The following is a 20,569-nucleotide window of genomic DNA, read 5'->3' as shown; positions in this document are numbered from 1 at the left end:
AAAAACGGGTCACAACTCCTGCAGCTCTGTCGCACGCTGGGTATGTACATAGTCAACGGTAGGCTTCTAGGGGACTCCTATGGTACGTACACCTATAGCTCATCTCTTGGCAGTAGTACTGTAGACTACTTTATCACTGACCTCAATCCAGAGTCTCTCAGAGCGTTCACAGTCAGCCCACTGACACCCCTATCAGACCACAGCAAAATCACAGTCTACTTAAACAGAGCAATACTCAATCATGAGGCATCAAAGCCAAAGGAACTGAGTAGCATTAAGAAATGCTATAGATGGAAGGAATGCAGTTTGGAAACCTACCAAAAAACAATTAGGCAACAACAAATTCAATCCCTTTTAGACAATTTCCTGGGTAAAACGTTCCACTGTAATAGTGAAGGTGTAAACTTGGCAGTAGAAAATCTTAACAGTATATTTGACCTCTCAGCTTCCCTATCAAGTCTAAAAATCTGAAATAGAAAACCGAAGAAAATTAACAATAATGACAAATGGTTTGATGAAGAATGCAAAAATCTAAGAAAGAAATTGAGAAACCTGTCCAACCAAAAACATAGACACCCGGAAAACCTGAGTCTACGCCTTCACTATGGTGAATCACTAAAACAATACAGAAATACATTACGCAAAAAGAAGGAACAGCATGTCAGAAATCAGCTCAATGCAATTGAAGAATCCATAGACTCTAAGCACTTCTGGGAAAATTGGAAAACACTAAACAAACAACAACACGAATAATTATCTATCCAAAATGGAGATGTATGGGTAAACCACTTCTCCAATATTTTTGCTCTATAACAAAGAATAAAGAGCAAAAACATATACATGATCAAATACAGATCTTAGAATCAACTATTAAAGACTACCAGAACCCACTGGATTCTCCTTCTGTAGCTCAGTTGGTAGAGCATGGCGCTTGTAACGCCAGGGTAGTGGGTTCGATCCCCGGGACCACCCATACGTAGAATGTATGCACACATGACTGTAAGTCGCTTTGGATAAAAGCGTCTGCTAAATGGCATATATTATTATTATATATTACATTGAATGAGTTACAGGACAAAATAAAAACCCTCCAACCAAAAAAGGCCTGTGGTGTTGATGGTATCCTCAATGAAATGATCAAATATACAGACAACAAATTCCAATTGGCTATACTAAAACTCTTTAACATCATCCTTAGCTCTGGCATCTTCCCCAATATTTGGAACCAAGGACTGATCACCCCAATCCACAAAAGTGGAGACAAATTTCACCCCAATCCACAAAAGTGGAGACAAATTTGAACCCAATAACTACCGTGGAATATGTGTCAACAGTAACCTTGGAAAAATCCTCTGCATTATCATTAACAGCAGATTCGGACATTTCCTCAATGAAAACAATGTATTGAGCAAATGTCAAATTGGCTTTTTACCAAATTACCGTACAACAGACCATGTATTCACCCTACACACCCTAATTGACAACCAAACAAACCAAAACAAAGGCAAAGTCTTCTCATGCTTTGTTGATTTCAAAAAAGCCTTCGACTCAATTTGGCATGAGGGTCTGCTATACAAACTGATGGAAAGTGGTGTTGGGGGTAAAACATACGACATTATAAAATCCATGTACACAACAACAAGTGTGCGGTTAAAATTGGCAAAAAACACACACATTTCTTCACACAGGGTCGTGGGGTTAGACAGGGATGCAGCTTAAGCCCCACCCTCTTCAACATATATATCAACGAATTGGCGCGGGCACTAGAAAAGTCTGCAGCACCCGGCCTCCCCCTGCTAGAATCCGAAGTCAAATGTCTGCTGTTTGCTGATGATCTGGTGATTCTGTCACCAACCAAGGAGGGCCTACAGCAGCACCTAGATCTTATACACAGATTCTGTCAGACCTGGGCCCTGACAGTACATCTCAGTAAGACCAAAATAATGGTGTTCCAAAAAAGGTCCAGTCACCAGGACCACAAATACAAATTCCTTCTAGACACTGTTGCCCGAGAGCACACAAAAAACTATACATACCTCGGCCTAACCATCAGCGCCACAGGTAACTTCCACAAAGCTGTGAACGATCTGAGAGACAAGGCAAGAAGGGCATTCTATGCCATCAAAAGAAACATAAATTTCAGAATACCAATTAGGATTTGGCTAAAAATACTTGAATCAGTCATAGAGCCCATTGCCCTTTATGGTTGTGAGGTCTGGAGTCCGCTCACCAACCAAGACTTCACAAAATGGGACAAACACCAAATTGAGACTCTGCATGCAGAATTTTGCAAAAAATATCCTCTGTGTACAACGTAGAACACCAAATAATGCATGCAGAGCAGAATTAGGCCGATGCCCACTAATTATCAAAATCCAGAAAAGAGCCGTTACATTCTATAACCACCTAAAAGGAAGCGATTCCCAAACCTTCCATAACAAAGCCATCACCTACAGAGAGATGAACCTGGAGAAGAGTCCTCTAAACAAGCTGGCCCCAGGACAACAGCACAATTCGACCCAACCAAATCATGAGAAAACAAAAAGATTATTACTTGACACATTGGAAAGAATTAACAAAAAAACAGAGCAAACTAGAATGCTATTTGGCCCTTCACAGAGACTACACAGCGGCAGAATACCTGACCACTGTGACTGACCCAAAATGAAGGAAAGCTTTGACTATGTACAGACTCAGTGAACATAGCCTTGCTATTGAGAAAGGCCGCCGTATGCAGACATGGCTCTCAAGAGAAGACAGGCTATGTGCTCACTGCCCACAAAATGAGGTGGAAACTGAGCTGCACTTCCTAACCTCCTCCCCAATGTATGACCATATTAGAGAGACTTATGTCCCTCAAATTACACAGATCCACAAAGAATTCGAAAACAAATCAAAATGTTAAAAACTCCCATATCTACCGGGGGAAATTCCACAGTGTGCCATCACAGCAGCAAGATTTGTGATCTGTTGCCACGAGAAAATGGCAACCAGTGAAGAACAAACACCATTGTGTGTTTGTGTCCTTTAACCATTTGTACATTGTTAAAACACTGTATATATATAATATGACAATTGTAATGTCTTTATTGTTTTGAAACTTCTGTATGTGTAATGTTTACTGTTAATTTTTGTTGTTTTTCACTTTATATATTCACTTTGTATGTTGTCTACCTCACTTGCTTTGGCAATGTTAACACGTTTCCCATGCCAATAAAGCCCTTGAATTGAATTGCAATTGAATTGAATTGAGAGAGATGTTTCCCATGCCAATAAAGCCATTTGAATTGAATTGAAGAGAGAGAGAGAGAGAGAGAGAGAGAGAGAGAGAGAGAGAGAGATAGAGATAGAGAGATAGAGATAGAGATAGAGAGAGAGAGAGAGAGAGAGAGAGAGAGAGAGAGAGAGAGAGAGAATGGAACAGTGATGGGAGGGCAAGAGGTGGGCAAATAGAGAGAAAATGGAACAATGATTGATGGTAGAGAGAGAGGGGTAAAGAGAGAGAGAGAGACATTGTTACAGCACAGTATATAGCCATAATATGACATTTGGAATGTCTCTATTCCTTTGGAACATTTGTGAGTGTAATGTTTACTGTTAATAACTTTTGTTTATTATCTATTTCACCTACTTTGGCAATGTAACTATATGCTTCCCATGCCAATAAACGAGAGAGAGAGAGAGAGAGAGAGAGAGAGAGATACAGAGAGAGAGAAAGAGAGAGAGAGAGAAATAGAGGGATATAGAATGAGAGCGGGAACATGTTGTATCATCACCCCCCCGCAGCGAGCTCTTGCTCCCCCCAGTGTGAAGCCAGCAGGTTAGAGGCAACAGGAATGCAGAATGAGACAGGCAGACAGAGGGGCAGCCCTTAATGTGCCCCACTCCTATCAGGGGTGCATTGTGGGACAAGTCACAGAGAGATGAGCCAAACGTTTCCCAAAGCATATCGAGAAATGGCCCTGTTGAGTGGAATTCATACCTGTAGCGCTCAGAGAGACTGAACTTTCTTTCATCGGTTTTCACTTTCTTTCTCTGGTGGTTACTAATGTATGAGCCTCATGCTGGTCTGGCTTCCTCTTTTTTCCTCTCCCGTCTCCAGCCAAGCTGCAGGAACAGTGCTGCCAGTGTTGTTTATGAACAGGGCCACAAAAGCAGTGCAGTGGCGTGTATTCATGGATGCCAAGGGAAACCAGGCTTCCCCAAAAAATGGACCAATAAAATCATAAAAAATGTAAAAAATATTTATATTTTGTCTCTCTGTGTTTTCATTATTTCATAATTGTATCTCACTGGAGAAAGCATCATAGAGAGTGGAACAGCGCCCCTCTGCCTCTGTATGTGTAGGCCATCATACTGTCTGGTCATAAAGAGTATGGCATTGTTGCCGCCTGTAGCATTGAACGCAAGTGAAGCAAGGAAGCATTTGTCCTCCCTTAAAAAGTATGAAATTACATCCAGTCAGCGTTGCGCTAAACTGAGTGAGCTCAACTGTCAAGGGAAGCCAGTTTGGATTTGGCTTCACTCCTATCACAAAGCAAAACTTGAATTGTTGCATCTCATTGTGTTGTTGTCCTCCAGAGGATAGCTAGCTAGCTAAAATTGTCCCTTTCCTAAATTAGCCATGGATGGAGATAGGAATTTGGACTTATAGTTTTATTTAAATTCTCCGTACAAACCAAATCAAATCAAATTGTATTAGTCACATGCACCGAATATAACAGTGAAATGCTTACTTACATGCCCATAACCAACAATGCAGTATAAAAAATACTAATAAGAAATAAAAATAACAAATAATTAAAGAGCAGCAGTAAAGTTACAATAGCGAGAATATATACAGGGAGTACCAGTACAGAGTGAATGTGCGGGGGCACTGGTTATTCGAGGTAATTGAGGTAATATGTACATGTAGTTAGAGTTATTAAAAGGTTCTACAGCTGCACCATCGAGAGCATCTTGACTGGTTGCATCATTGCCTGGTACAGCAACTGCTGGGCCTCCGACCGGATATTTTGGTTGAGATTTACCCGGACATTATTTCCAGACGGACAACTAAAGAATATACTTAGCCTCGTGATCAATTTGATCGCTTATTAACGTTTACTAATACCTAAAGTTGCATTACAAAAGTATTTCGAAGTGTTTTGTGAAAGTTTATCGTCGACTTTTTTAATAAAAAAAATGACATTACGTTATAAGATGCTATTTTTTTTCGTTTATCACACAGTGTTCATAGATCGATATCTAGGCTATATATGGACCGATTTAATCGAAAAAAAGACCCAATAGTGATTATGGGACATCTAGGAGTGCCAACAAAGAAGATGGTCAAAGGTAATGAATGTTTTATATTTTATTTGTGCGGTTTGTGTAGCGACGACTATGCTAATTATTTTGTTTACGTCCCCTGCTGGTCTTTTGGGGTGTTACATGCTATCAGATAATAGCTTCTCATGCTTTCGCCGAAAAGCATTTTAAAAATCTGACTTGTTGCCTGGATTCACAACGAGTGTAGCTTTAATTCAATACCCTGCATGTGTATTTTAATGAACGTTTGAGTTTTAACTAGTACTATTAGCATTTAGCGTAGCGCATTTGCATTTCCAGATGTCTAGATGGGACGTCTGCGTGTCAGGTAGGAGCAAGAGGTTAATGCAACCGCTGTGTCAGATTTCAAAAAAGCTTTACGGAAAAAGCAAACCATGCAATAATCTGAGTACGGCAATAATCTGAGTACAGCGCTCAGAGACCCAACAAGCCAAAAAGATATCCGCCATATTGTGCAGTCAACAGAAGTCAGAAATAACATTATAAATACTCACTTACCTTTGATGATCTTCATCAGAATGCACTCCCAGGAATCCCAGTTCCACAATAAATGTTTGTTTTGTTTGAAAATGCCCATCATTTATGTCCAAATGGCTACTTCTGTTACTGCGTTTTGTAAACAAATCCAACCTCACGAAGCGCGTTCACTAGATGCAGATGAAATGTCAAAAACTTCCGTTACAGTCCGTAGAAACATGTCAAACGATGTATAGAATCAATCTTTAGGATGTTTTTAACATAAATCTTCAATAACGTTCCAACCGGAGAATTCCTTTGTCTGTAGAAAAGCAATGGAACGAGAGCTACCTCTCACTTGAACGAGCGTCATGAGCTCAAAGCATTCTGCCAGACCTCTGACTCATTCCCCTCTCATTCGACCCCACTTCACAGTAGAAGCATCAAACTAGGTTCGAAAGACTGTTGACATCTAGTGGAAGCGTTAGGAAGTGCAACATGATCAATATCCCACTGTATCTTCAATAGGGGCTGAGTTGAAAACTACAAACCTCAGATTTCCCACTTCCTGGTTGGATTTTTTCTCAGGTTTTTGCCTGCCATATGAGTTCTGTTATACTCACAGACATCATTCAGTTTTAGAAACTTCGGAGTGTTTTCTATCCAAATTCACTAATAATATGCAATATTAGCAACTGGGACAAAGTAGCAGGCAGTTAACTCTGGGCACCTCTGGGCACCTTATTCATCCAAGCTACTCAATACTGCCCCCAGCCATATGAAGTGGATCTGAGGACCCATGCCAAATATTTTCAGTCTCCTTAGGGGGACTAGGTTTTGTCATGCCCTCTTCACGACTGTTTTGGTGTGCTTGGACCATGTTAGTTTGTTGGTGATGTGGACACCAAGGAACTTGAAGCTCTCAACCTGCTCCACTACAGCCCTGTCGATGAGGATGGGGGCATGCTCACTCGCTCATTTTCCTGTAATCCACAATGATCTCCTTTGTCTTGATCACGTTGAGGGAGAGGTTGTTGTCCTGGCACACACGGCCAGGTCTCTGACCTTATCCATATTGTCTGTCTTGTCGTTTTTGGTGATCAGGCCTACCACTGTTGTGTCACCTGCGCCTTCGACGAATGATTATAACAGCGATTCTGATCCAACCATAAATTAATACATTGTGCCCATGGACTGAGATGATGGACGTTCAATATGTAGATATAGAAGGCCAATGTTAACTAGCTAACTTTGCCCATGAAAATAAGTTAGGCTAGAAAGCAAGCATATTTGCCAGGTAGCCTAAGACAACAAAAAATAAAAGTGTGTTTTAGACCGTTCCGTCAACTTGAAAGATAATTTTGGGACACATACTGTGAGAGGTGCTCCCTAAGTGTTTTCCTATCCTGAGTTACAATACTCAACACCATCATTCATTGTTCACATTGTGAATTTTGCAAACTTTGAAGTGAATTATGTGTTTAGTGTTTGCTTACTTTGGCCTGACAGTTTTGATAGCCATGTAATTTTCCAGTTGAGAAGTCCCTGTCAAGTAGAGAGACATGGAAGCCCAGCTAGCCTGTAGCCTAGCTGGCTCGGCAGTCTCAGATGGAGGTTGCTGTTGAACGTTTTCAACGCTGCAGTAACTGTGTTTACTTTGCTTTATCCCAGGGACAATATGGAAGAAGAAGTTCAATGTAGCTGTTTGCTTGCAGAGAAATACAGGGGCGAAGTGGCTACTCTTAGAAAACAATTAGCGAACCTACACAAGCTACTGGCTCATCCACACCCGCCTACTGTACTTACAAAATGTATTCTACCGCAGTAGCCGGACGCAGCTATGGACTGACAGAAGTGTTGCTGCCATGTTGGCTCTCAACAGCCGATTGGCCGGTACTCTGCAGGGATCCCTCCCCAACGGGTTCTCCCCCTTCCCTGGTGAATGGAGCTAGTAGGATGATCCTGGATGACTTGGGGGATGTTCCTGATCTCAATCCTACCAACCAGCCATGGAGATATGTCACTCTTCGTGGAAGTCGAACAAAGCATCCGCTTGACATGGGGCCTCCTTGGAGATGTTAAGCCCGGACCGATCACAGACCAGAAACACCTTTGCCGCCCTGGATCCAGAGGTTCCGGCGCCTTCTTCCTTAGGGGCTTCCAATTCCAGATTAGATCCGGAGGTACCTATGTCCTCTGTTCTGTCTCCCTATCCAGTGGCTTCTACTTAGGGTTCAGATCCTCAAAGCTCCCACCCTCATCAGACCGTGAGGCTGCCTGAGAGGCTGGCCCATTCATCATCCACGATGGATACTACAGCCGGCTCGGGTCTAACTGGCCCCACTGCCGTTTGGTCCTTGAGGGGTCTTCTAAACCACTCGAGGCGAAGAAACGTCAGGACCTCCTCGGCTGTTTCACCAGCTGTCATCATCGGCAGCTTTATGATGAGAAACATCTCGGTTTCCAGTGCAAAAAAACTTTACGAGTACAGGACATTACAAGGCTCCTTCCGACCGTTCTACGACAGATGCCGGAAGCTGACGCTCTTGTACTCCAAACAACATCAGGAGGGCTAGTTCGGAACTTCTGAAAATTGATTTTAAAGAACTGATTCTAGAATTGAGAAATTCCAAAAAGCTGACAATCATTTCAGGTCCGGAACCATCATTGGCCAGCGGGTGTGAAAGATTCAGCAGGCTACTGGCATTACACACCTGGCTAAAAGATTACTGCAGCTCTGTTGCAATCAGTTTTATAGATAACTTCGTCACGTTCTGGAAACAGAAGACACTCTACAGGAATGACAAAATCCATCCAAATCATCTTGGCTCCTGGACTCTGTTCACATTTCAAGGCTAAGCTGAGACAATGACTTATCAATGCCCCAAGACCAGCTCAGTTTATCCCTACCATTATGACAATGAGTTGTCATAATGGTAGCATCAAATGTACTTTATCCCAGGGGCATTGGCAGACACAATGTAAGTAACTTAATTCAAGTCCCTATAACTGCCCTCAATAACTCTGTTGATCCTACAGCTATTGTATGCAGTAATCGTGTGCCTGTGAACCAGCGTTACACTGTTAGTACTGAGGCAGTTTGCCCTAATAGGAAGTCTTCACTGTGTGCTCAGCTTCAATATAAATAACCTGAGCAGCTCTACTTATGATTAGCTTCCCAGTAAAGCATTGAAAACAATCAAGCAATCCAGAAAAGTGCTAAACCCTTATTAAACTTATGGAATAAATGCTGTTTGATCAGATACAATGCTATTTTACAGTAAAAAATTGACAGACGTTCAGCACGCTTATAGGACATTCAACAAGCACATTCAACAAGCACAGCGCTTACACAAAGGACTGATGATTGGCTGAAAGAAATTGCTGATAAACAGATTGTGGGGGCTGTTTTCTTAGACTTCTGTGTGGCTTTTGACATTATCAATCATAGTCTGATGCTGGAAAAATGTGTTATGGCTTTACACCCCCTGATATATTGCGGATAAAGAGTTACTTGTCTAACATAACACAGAGGGTGTTCTTTAATGGAAGCTTCTCCAACAAAATCCAGTTAAAATCAGGAATTCCCCAGGGCAGCTGTTTTGGCCCAGTAAATCTTTTCAAGCTTTGAGTAAAGCCAGTGTGTCGATGTATGTCGATGACTCAACACTAAACACAACAGCAACTGAAATGATTGCAACATTTAACAAAGAGCTGCAGTTAGTTTCAGAATGGATGGCAAGGAATATGTTAGTCCTAAATATTTAGCATTGTTTTTGGGACAAATCATTCACTAAACTCTAATCTGCAACTAAATATCGTAATGAATAATGTGTAAATTGAGCAAGATGAGGTGACTAAGCTGCTTGGAGTACCCTTGGACTGTAAACTGTGATGGTCAAAAAAAATATTGATACAACGGTAGCTAAGATGGGGAGAATGTCTGTCCACCATAAAGAGCTGATCTGCCTTCTTAGCACTATCAACAAGGCAGGTCCTACAGGCCCTAGTTTTGTAGCACCTGGACTACTGTTCAGTAGTGCGGTCAGGTGCCACAAAGAGGGACTTAGGAAAATTACAATTGGCTCAGAACAGGGCAGCTTGATGGCCCTTAAAAGTACACAGAGAGCTAACATTAATGCCTTGGCAGCAGCTAATGGGAATCCGTAATAAATCCAAATACATTAACATTTCTCTACAAGTAGGGTGAGTCAACATGTTTTTTCTACTTGCAGGAATGCACACACACACACTCAACCACACCCACACACACAATTCAGAACCATTGACAGCGACAAAACATTTAGTATAGCATATGCACTGTTATTCAGGAAGCAGGTGCAGAAGGTGAGTTTAATAATGAAACGATACCGAATGAAGAAACATAGAAGCGTACAGAACGTGGGATAAAACAATATTACCTCATGACTGATGTCAACTGAGGGCAAAATAAATTGGGAGTAATCAAGGAGTAAATGAGGACCAGGTGTGCATAATGATGGGAAGCAGGTGTGAGTAATAATAGTTGCCAGGGCTGGTGGTTAGTAGACCAGCGGCGTTGAGCGCCGGAGGGTGGGGGAGAAGCGGGCCGGTCCAGGAACGGGCCGGCAGAGATTGAAATCCCGGATGATGTTGGGGTCCATGATGTCCGCCACCGTAACCCAGGAGCGCTTCTCAGGACTTTACCCCTCCCAGTCCACCAGGTACTGGAGCTGAACCCCATGACTTTAGGAGTCCAGGAGGGACCTAATAGCATAGGCGTGGGTCCCCTCAAGGCGGTGGGGGGACCAGGAACCACTAGACTGAGGAGGGAAACATGAAGGGAGGGTGAGATCCGGTAGATGATGGGGAGTTTTAGCCGATAGGTCACCTCATTGACCGTCTGTAGGACTTTCAAGGGCCCCACAAACCGGGGGCTCAGCTTCTGGCAGGGCAGGCGGAGTGGGAGGTTCCTGGTGGAGAGCCAGGCACGGAACACGGGAGCCTCACTGCAGTGGCGGACGGGAACCACTCGTCCACTGCAGGGGGCTATGAGTCCATGGAGCCAGGACCGGCTGATATCCCAGTGCATATTGGAAGGGAGTCAGATTGGTGGAGGAGTGATGAAGTGAGTCCTGGGTGTATTCCACTCAGGGAAAAAAACAGACCGACTCCCTCTGCCGGTACTGGTATGACCCCTTAGGAACCTGTGTGCTCACTATTTATTTTAAGAATGTGAAATGTCAGAATAAAAGTAGAGAGAATTATTTTTTTATTTTTTTATTTCTTTCATCTCAATCCCAGTGGATCAGAAGTTTACATACACTCAATTAGTATTTGGTAGCATTGCCTTTAAATTGTTTATCTTGGGTCAAACATTTCAGGCAGCCTTCCACAAGCTTCCCATAATAAGTTTGGTGAATTTTGTCCCAATCCTCCTGACAGAGCTGGTGTAACTGAGTCAGGTTTGTAGGCCTCCTTACACGCTTTTTCAGTTCTGCCCACACATTTTCTATAGGATGAGGTCAGGGCTCTGTGATGGCCATGCCAATACCTTGAATTTCTTGCCCTTAGCCCTTGTCCACAACTTTGGAAGTATGCTTGGGGTCATTGTCCATTTGGAAGACTCATTTGCGACCAAGCTTTAACTTCCTGACTGATGTCTTGAGATTTTGCTTCAATATATCCACAGTTTTCCTCCTCATGATGCCATCTATTTTGTGAAGTGCACCCGTCCCTCCTGCAGCAAAGCACCCCAACAACATGATTATGCCACCCCCATGCTTCACGGTTGGGATGTTGTTCTTTGGCTTGCAAGCCTCCCCCTTTTTCCCCCAAACATAACGATGGTCAATGTGGCCAAACAGTTCTATTTTTGTTTCATCAGACCATAGGACATTTCTCCAAAAAGTACAATCTATGACGGTTGTGTGGTCTCATGGTGTTGCTACTTGCATACTATTGTTTGTACAGATGAACGTGGTACCTTCAGGCGTTTGGAAATTTCTCCCAGGGACGAACCAGACTTGTGGGGGTGTACAGTTTTTTTTCGAAGGTCTTGGCGGGATATCTTTGATTTTCCCATCATGTCAAGCAAAGAGACACTGAGTTTGAAGGTAGGCCTTGAAATACATCCACAGGTACACCTCCAATTGACTCAAATGATGTAAATTAGCCTATCAGAAGCTTCTAAATCCATGACATCCTTTTCTGGAATTTTCTAAGCTGTTTAAAGACACAGTTATCTTAGTGTACGTAAACTTCTGACACATTAGGATTGTGATACAGATAATTATAAGTGAAATAATCCGTCTGTAAACATTTGTTGGAAAAATGACTTGTGTCATGTACAAAGTATATGTCCTAACTGATTTGCTAAAACTTTAGTTTCTCAACAAGAAATTTGTGGAGTGGTTGAAAAACTAGTTTTAATGACTATTTAAACTTCCGACTTCAACTGTACATACGGAGCATGAGTTGACATAGTGGGAGACGTCCTGTGCTAAGTTGGACCACCAGTATTTATCGGAGATGGATTGGTTGGTGGGGGTGATACCTAGGTGTCCAGTGGCGAAGGATGTGTCTGCCCAGGTGGTCTTTCACCCCCGTGGGGATGTAGATGTGCTGTGGAGGACAGGTAGAAAGAGCAGGCTTCCCCTCCAGAGCCTGGCGGATGAACACATCTACGTCCCGATATGGGAGGACAGATTGTTGGAGTGGAAGACACCCACAGGACCCTCCACCGATGTGGAACCAGAGGGTTTGGAATTCAGGTCCTCCGGCATCCTGGTCACCCCCGCTGTGATTCTCATCCTCGACCAGGAAATGGTGGGGCTATGAAGTTGGAGCTACGGGAGGCCGAGGATAACTTGTGTACGGGTGCGGTGATGAGTAAGGGAAGGCTTTCTTGGTGCATGGGTCCCACGGTGAGGGTGAGTTGTGCTGTGAGTAATTGTGCCGGATCCCAATGGTCGCTTATCCAGGGCTTGGACAGAAAAATGAGAGGACAGTGGGTATGAAGTTAAGTTGAGGGAAGAGGCGAGGGCCTGGTAGATGAAATTCCCTGTGGCACCGAAGTCCACTAGAGCTGTAGAGGGAAAGCCAGACAGTGAAATGGGAACCAGAAAGTGTTTGGCGGAAAAAGATGATGATGAAATACCCACGCCAATGCTGGGAGATGGAATATAATGGGGCCACGCCTCTGCTCTAGTGGACTCTGGGTTAGGATGCACCGGACACCTATTTGCACAGTCCTCTCAAGAATAGAGTGCGGAGCGCCGGCTCATTCCATCTGCTGGAGGCTGCCATAGTCCAAAAGGTGAGGGTGTATTCCACAGCGGTCTGGGCACCCTGCTGGAGTTTGAGAAGTCACTCACCTCCCTCTCTGCCCTCTGGAGGATGGTCGAAGACCGCCCTGAACCTCTCATAGGAACTCAGCTCTTCCTCTCACCCAGATGGCCATAGTCAACTCCAACGCCCGTCCGGTCAGCAGGGAAATGACCGTGGCAATCTTGGACCTCTTGGTGGTGGGGGCTCCCATCTGTTAGGCAAAATAGCGGGAGCACTGGAGTAGCAAGCCAGGGCATTCTGATGGGAGTACCGTCATACTTCTCCAGAAGGGACAGTTGGGCATCGCTGACATGGGCAGACGGCTGGGTAGGATGAGGTAATGGCTCACTGTGATGACCTGTGGTTGGAGGCCCTCTGTAAGAGGTATGGATAGCCTCTCTGGTGGTGTCAAGGCAATGGAGAATGCGGAGGACCTCTTTCATGGCCGTACCCAGTTGCTCCAGCTGGTTGTGGTGTTGGTGGAATAGATGACCGTATTCCTTGACGTCTGGAAAATGATGTTATCCTCTACTGCTTCCATTTTTAAGAGGTAGTATTCTGTAACATATACACTGGGAGTCAGGTGCAGAAGGTGAGTTTAATAATGATGAACAAACATAGAAACGTACAGAACATGAGAGAAAACAATGCTACCTAAAAACTGCTGTCAACTGAGCAATAAATAAAGTGGGAGTAACCTTGGAGTAAATTATGACCAGGTGTGCGTAATGATGGGAAGCAGGTGTGTGTAACAATAGTTGCCAGGGCTGGTGGTTAGTAGACCGGCAACGTCAAGCGCCGGAGGGAGGCAGAGTAATCGTGACATTTAGCTTACGTTGATTGAGCTAAATCGTTTTTGGTATATTTTAGTTGCCACTGCATTAGACTAAGCATAGATGACTTAATGATGTTGAAATGTTTAAGTTGAAATGGTGCTGGAATAGTAGATGCAACTCCTGTTTTCTTTCCGACTTATGGTATCTCTTATGGTTCTAAATCAATAGCTGTTTATTAGTAATATTGTCACGTTCGTCACAATGAGGAGACCAAGGCGCAGCGTGATAAGAATACATACATACTTATTTTAATGAAGAATAAACACCGAACACACTATACAAAACGAACGTGAAGCTATGTGACACGAGTACTGACAGGGAACTACACAGACAATAACCCACAAAACCAAAATGGAAAATGGCAACCTAAATAGGATCTCCAATCAGAGACAACGATAAACAGCTGTCTCTGATTGGGAACCAATTCAGGCCACCATAGACCTACATTTACCTAGACATACTAAAACCCCATAGAATTACAAAAACCCTAGACAGGACAAAAACCTAGACAATACAAAAACTAAACCAACAACCCTTGTCACACCCTGACCTAACCAAAATAATAAAGAAAACAAAGATAACTTAAGGTCAGGACGTGACAGTAATCCCCCCCCCCCAAAAGGTGCAACTCCCGGCCGCAAACCTAAACCTATATGGGAGGGTCTGGGTGGGCATCTAACCTCGGTGGCGGCTCTAGTTCTGGACGCAGCCCCCCTTCTTTACACTGAGTGCACTCTTGTATCACTGACCCGTGGATCATCGTCGGATGTTCTGGACTGGGGACCGTAGCTGGAGACCCCGGGCTGGGGCCCGTCGTTGGAGGTTCCGGACTGTGGCCCGTTGTTGGAGGTTCCGGTCTGTTAACTGTCGCCGGACGCTCTGGACTGGGTACTGTTGCCAGACGCTCTGGACTGGGTACTGTCGCCAGACGCTCTGGAATGGGTACTGTCGCCGGACGCTCTGGACTTGGTACTGCTGCCGGACGCTCTGGACTGGGTACTGCCGCCAGACGCTCTGGACTGGGTACTGTCGCCAGACGCTCTGGAATGGGTACTGTCGCCAGACGCTCTGGACTGGGTACTGTCGCCAGACGCTCTGGACTGGGTACTGTCGCCAGACGCTCTGGACTGGGTACTGCCGCCAGACGCTCTGGACTGGGTACTGCCGCCAGACGCTCTGGACTGGGTACTGCCGCCAGACGCTCTGGACTGGGTACTGCCGCCAGACGCTCTGGACTGGGTACTGTCGCCAGACGCTCTGGACTGGGTACTGTCGCCAGACGCTCTGGACTGGGTACTGTCGCCAGACGCTCTGGACTGGGTACTGTCGCCAGACGCTCTGGACTGGGTACTGCCGCCAGACGCTCTGGACTGGGTACTGTCGCCAGACGCTCTGGACTGGGTACTGTCGCCAGACGCTCTGGACTTGGTACTGCTGCCGGACGCTCTGGACTGGGTACTGCCGCCGGACGCTCTGGACTGGGTACTGTCGCCAGACGCTCTGGAATGGGTACTGTCGCCGGACGCTCTGGAATTGGTACTGCCGCCGGACGCTCTGGACTGGGTACTGTCGCCGGACTTTCTGGACTGCCGAGGCACACTATAGGCCTGTTGCATGGTGCCAGCACTGGTGGTACAGGGCTGGGGACACGCACCTCATGGCTAGTGCGAGGAGCAGGAACAGGGCGTACTGGACCCTGAAGGCGCACTGTAGGCCTGGTGCGTGGTTCCGGCACTGGTGGTACCGGGCTGGGGACACAAACCTCAGGGCGGGTGCGAGGAGCAGGAACAGGATACACTGGACTGTGGAGATGCATTGGAGATCCAGAACATAGAGCTGGCTCAATACGTCCTGGCTGGATGCCCATTCTAACCCGGCAAATGAGGGGAGCTGGAATAGAGCGCACCGGGATAGAATAGTGCACTAGAGACACTGTGCGCATCTCTGCATAACACGGTGCCTGACCAGTTACACCCTCCCCACGGTAAGCACGGGGAGTTGGTTCAGGTCTCCTACCTGACTCACCCAATCTCCTCGTGTTTCTTCCCCCCCAAAAAATCTTGGGGCTGCCTCTCGGGCTTCCGTGCTAGCCGTGTACCTTCATATCGTCGCTGTTCCTCAATTCTCCTGTATTTCTCGTAGTATCGCCGTTCCGCTTTCGCTGCCTCTAACTCCTCCTTAGGACTGATACTCCCCCGGCTGTGTCCAGGGTCCTGCTCCATCTAATATCTCCTCCCAGGTCCATTTCCCCATTAAGCGCTGTTCCTCCTTTTCACGCAGCTTGGTCCTTGTTTGGTGAGTTACTCTATCACGTTCCTCACAACGAGAAGACCAATTTGCAGAGTGATAAGAATACATATTACTTTTAATGAATAATAAACACTGAACACATTATACAAAACAACAAGTTGAACGTGAAGCTATGCGACACGAGTACTGACAGGCAACTACACATAGACAATAACGCACAAAACCAAAATGGAAAATCGCAACCTAAATAGGATCCCCAATCAGAGACAACGATAAACAGCTGTCTTTGATTGGGAACCAATTCAGGCCACCATAGACCTACATTTACCTAGACATACTAAAACCCCATAGAATTACAAAAACCCTAGACAGGTAAAAAACACCAAGACAATACAAAAACTAAACCAACCACCCTTGTCACACCCTGACCTAACCAAAATAATAAAGAAAACAAAGATAACTAAGGTCAGGGCGTGACAAATTAGGCTTTTTTTTCATGTCTTGGTTTCCCCAGCAATTTTATCCACGTGCCTCTACCGTAGCAGTGGATGACTAACGGAGAGTTCCAATCCTCTTCTCTCCTCTCCTGTCTCCAGCCAGGCTGCGTGAACAGTGCTGCCAGTGTTGTTTTGAACAAGGCCACTAGAGCAGTAGACCCCTAACGGAGAGTTCCTCTATTTTTGTAGCTGATTAGCAGACAACTTTTAAGTCAAATGTTCTCTCATTCAGTGCTGTATTATCCTGCTAGACAACAATACATACAGTTACACCTGTCTTTGATGTTGTGGCTATTGGAATCAGCTCTAAGGAAAACAAGTGGGCTCAGACATCGGAATGACATGTTTTGGGGGTCCAAGGTCCCCCTACTCTTGTCATTTAGTCAGGGGGCCTCCAAAGATTATCTTTGTTGCCACCCTGGATTTTGCCTCAAATCCAATATGGCGTCCAAAATCCAATATGGCTGCCATTATACCATTAAATGGAAGTCAAATCACGTGTAAATATGGAATTTGTAGATGAGAAGCATTTTTTATGAATTGTGTACAACATTAATGCCCATAAAGAATGCTTTGCTGTGAATACATTTTTATTCTGAATCCAATATGGCCAACATAATTACACCATTCTCCTGCATATCAATTGTCCTGGTTTATGTTGTATTGTGTAATTCAGTTATTGGTATAACTAGGACTGAGTGGCAATGCCATGCCTCTGTTGTGCTTAAATAGCTGAAGCCAACTAGCTTTTCATTGTGTTTCATGTTTTTCACGGCACAATCACACAGAAGTGTTACAGGAAAGAAACCTGTAATACAACAGTCAGGTACTCTAGTAGTGGAAATGTACAGCTCGAACTTTTCCACTCTTTTGATAAACTGACACTAAGTGTGTGAGGTTGATTCAACATATTTGAGGTGACCAGGACTTGAGTGTGTCCTTACAGGGTGAGGAGACAAAGTAGACAGTGGTGGTTGTAGTTCTGGGGCCTGACCAGTAGACAGTAGTGGATGGCGTTCTGGGTCCTGACCAGTAGACAGTAGTGGATGTAGTTCTGGTCCTGACCAGTAGACAGTAGTGGATGGCGTTCTGGGTCCTGACCAGTAGACAGTAGTGGATGTAGTTCTGGGTCCTGACCAGTAGACAGTAGTCGATGTAGTTCTGGGTCCTGACCAGTAGACAGTAGTCGATGTAGTTCTGGTCCTGACCAGTAGACAGTAGTGGATGTAGTTCTGGGTCCTGACCAGTAGACAGTAGTGGATGTAGTTCTGGGTCCTGACCAGTAGACAGTAGTGGATGTAGTTCTGGGTCCTGACCAGTAGACAGTAGTGGATGTAGTTCTGGGTCCTGACCAGTAGACAGTAGTGGATGTAGTTCTGGGTCCTGACCAGTAGACAGTAGTGGTTGTAGTTCTGGTCCTGACCAGTAGACAGTAGTGGATGTAGTTCTGGGTCCTGACCAGTAGACAGTAGTGGATGTAGTTCTGGGTCCTGACCAGTAGACAGTAGTGCATGTAGTTCTGGGTCCTGACCAGTAGACAGTGGTGGTTGTAGTTCTGGGACCTGACCAGTAGACAGTAGTGGTTGTAGTTCTGGGTCCTGACCAGTAGACAGTAGTGGATGTAGTTCTGGGTCCTGACCAGTAGACAGTAGTGGTTGTAGTTCTGGGTCCTGACCAGTCGACAGTAGTGGTTGTAGTTCTGGGTCCTGACCAGTAGACAGTAGTAGTTGTAGTTCTGGGTCCTGACCAGTAGACAGTAGTGGTTGTAGTTCTGGGTCCTGACCAGTAGACAGTAGTGGTTGTAGTTCTGGTCCTGACCAGTAGACAGTAGTGGATGTAGTTCTGGTCCTGACCAGTAGACAGTAGTGGATGTAGTTCTGGTCCTGACCAGTAGACATTCGTGGATGTAGTTCTGGGTCCTGACCAGTAGACAGTAGTGGATGTAGTTCTGGGTCCTGACCAGTAGACAGTAGTGGATGTAGTTCTGTGGCCTGACCAGTAGACAGTAGTGGATGTAGTTCTGGGACCTGACCAGTGGACAGTAGTGGATGTAGTTCTGGGGCCTGACCAGCTTGCACAGCTAACTGGTCATTCTTGGGTAGTGGATGTAGTTCTGGGTCCTGACCAGTGGAAAGTAGTGGATGTAGTTCTGGGTCCTGACCAGTAGACAGTAGTGGATGTAGTTCTGGTCCTGACCAGTAGACAGTAGTGGATGTAGTTCTGGGTCCTGACCAGTAGACAGTAGTGGATGTAGTTCTGGGTCCTGACCAGTAGACAGTAGTGGATGTAGTTCTGGGTCCTGACCAGTAGACAGTAGTGGATGGCGTTCTGGGTCCTGACCAGTAGACAGTAGTGGTTGTAGTACTGGGGCCTGACCAGTAGACAGTAGTTGTTGTAGTTGTTGTAGTTCTTGGGCCTGACCAGCTTGCACAGAAGTGCAGGTGTACCAGCTCCAACAGATTAGCAGGTGTACTAGCTCCAACAGATTAGCAGGTGTACTAGCTCCAACAGATTAGAAGGTGTACTAGCTCCAACAGATTAGCAGGTGTACCAGCTCCAACAGATTAGCAGGTGTACTAGCTCCAACATATTAGAAGGTGTACCAGCTCCAACAGATTAGAAGGTGTACCAGCTCCAACAGATTAGCTGGTGTACTAGCTCCAACAGATTAGAAGGTGTACCAGCTCCAACAGATTAGCAGGTGTACTAGCTCCAACAGATTAGAAGGTGTACCAGCTCCAACAGATTAGCAGGTGTACTAGCTCCAACATATTAGAAGGTGTACCAGCTCCAACAGATTAGCAGGTGTACTAGCTCCAACAGATTAGAAGGTGTACCAGCTCCAACAGATTAGCAGGTGTACCAGCTCCAACAGATTAGAAGGTGTACCAGCTCCAACAGATTAGCAGGTGTACCAGCTCCAACAGATTAGAAGGTGTACCAGCTCCAACAGATTAGCAGGTGTACTAGCTCCAACAGATTAGAAGGTGTACCAGCTCCAACAGATTAGCAGGTGTACTAGCTCCAACATATTAGAAGGTGTACCAGCTCCAACAGATTAGCAGGTGTACTAGCTCCAACAGATTAGAAGGTGTACCAGCTCCAACAGATTAGCAGGTGTACCAGCTCCAACAGATTAGAAGGTGTACCAGCTCCAACAGATTAGCAGGTGTACCAGCTCCAACAGATTAGAAGGTGTACCAGCTCCAACAGATTAGCAGGTGTACTAGCTCCAACAGATTAGAAGGTGTACCAGCTCCAACAGATTAGCAGGTGTACTAGCTCCAACATATTAGAAGGTGTACCAGCTCCAACAGATTAGCAGGTGTACTAGCTCCAACAGATTAGAAGGTGTACCAGCTCCAACAGATTAGCAGGTGTACCAGCTCCAACATATTAGAAGGTGTACCAGCTCCAACAGATTAGCAGGTGTACCAGCTCCAACAGATTAGCTGGTGTACTAGCTCCAACAGATTAGAAGGTGTACCAGCTCCAACAGATTAGAAGGTGTACCAGCTCCAACAGATTAGCTGGTGTACTAGCTCCAACAGATTAGCTGGTGTACTAGCTCCAACAGATTAGAAGGTGTACCAGCTCCAACAGATTAACAGGTGTACTAGCTCCAACAGATTAGAAGGTGTACCAGCTCCAACAGATTAGAAGGTGTACCAGCTCCAACAGATTAGAAGGTGTACCAGCTCCAACAGATTAGCTGGTGTACTAGCTCCAACAGATTAGAAGGTGTACCAGCTCCAACAGATTAGCAGGTGTACTAGCTCCAACATATTAGCTGGTGTACTAGCTCCAACAGATTCACAGGTGTACTAGCTTCAACAGATTAGCAGGTGTACTAGCTCCAACAGATTAGCTGGTGTACTAGCTCCAACAGAT

Source organism: Oncorhynchus keta, chromosome 4 (assembly GCF_023373465.1).
Source record: "Oncorhynchus keta strain PuntledgeMale-10-30-2019 chromosome 4, Oket_V2, whole genome shotgun sequence".
NCBI classification, from domain to species: domain Eukaryota; kingdom Metazoa; phylum Chordata; class Actinopteri; order Salmoniformes; family Salmonidae; genus Oncorhynchus; species Oncorhynchus keta.
This window is presented reverse-complemented; position numbering follows the sequence as displayed.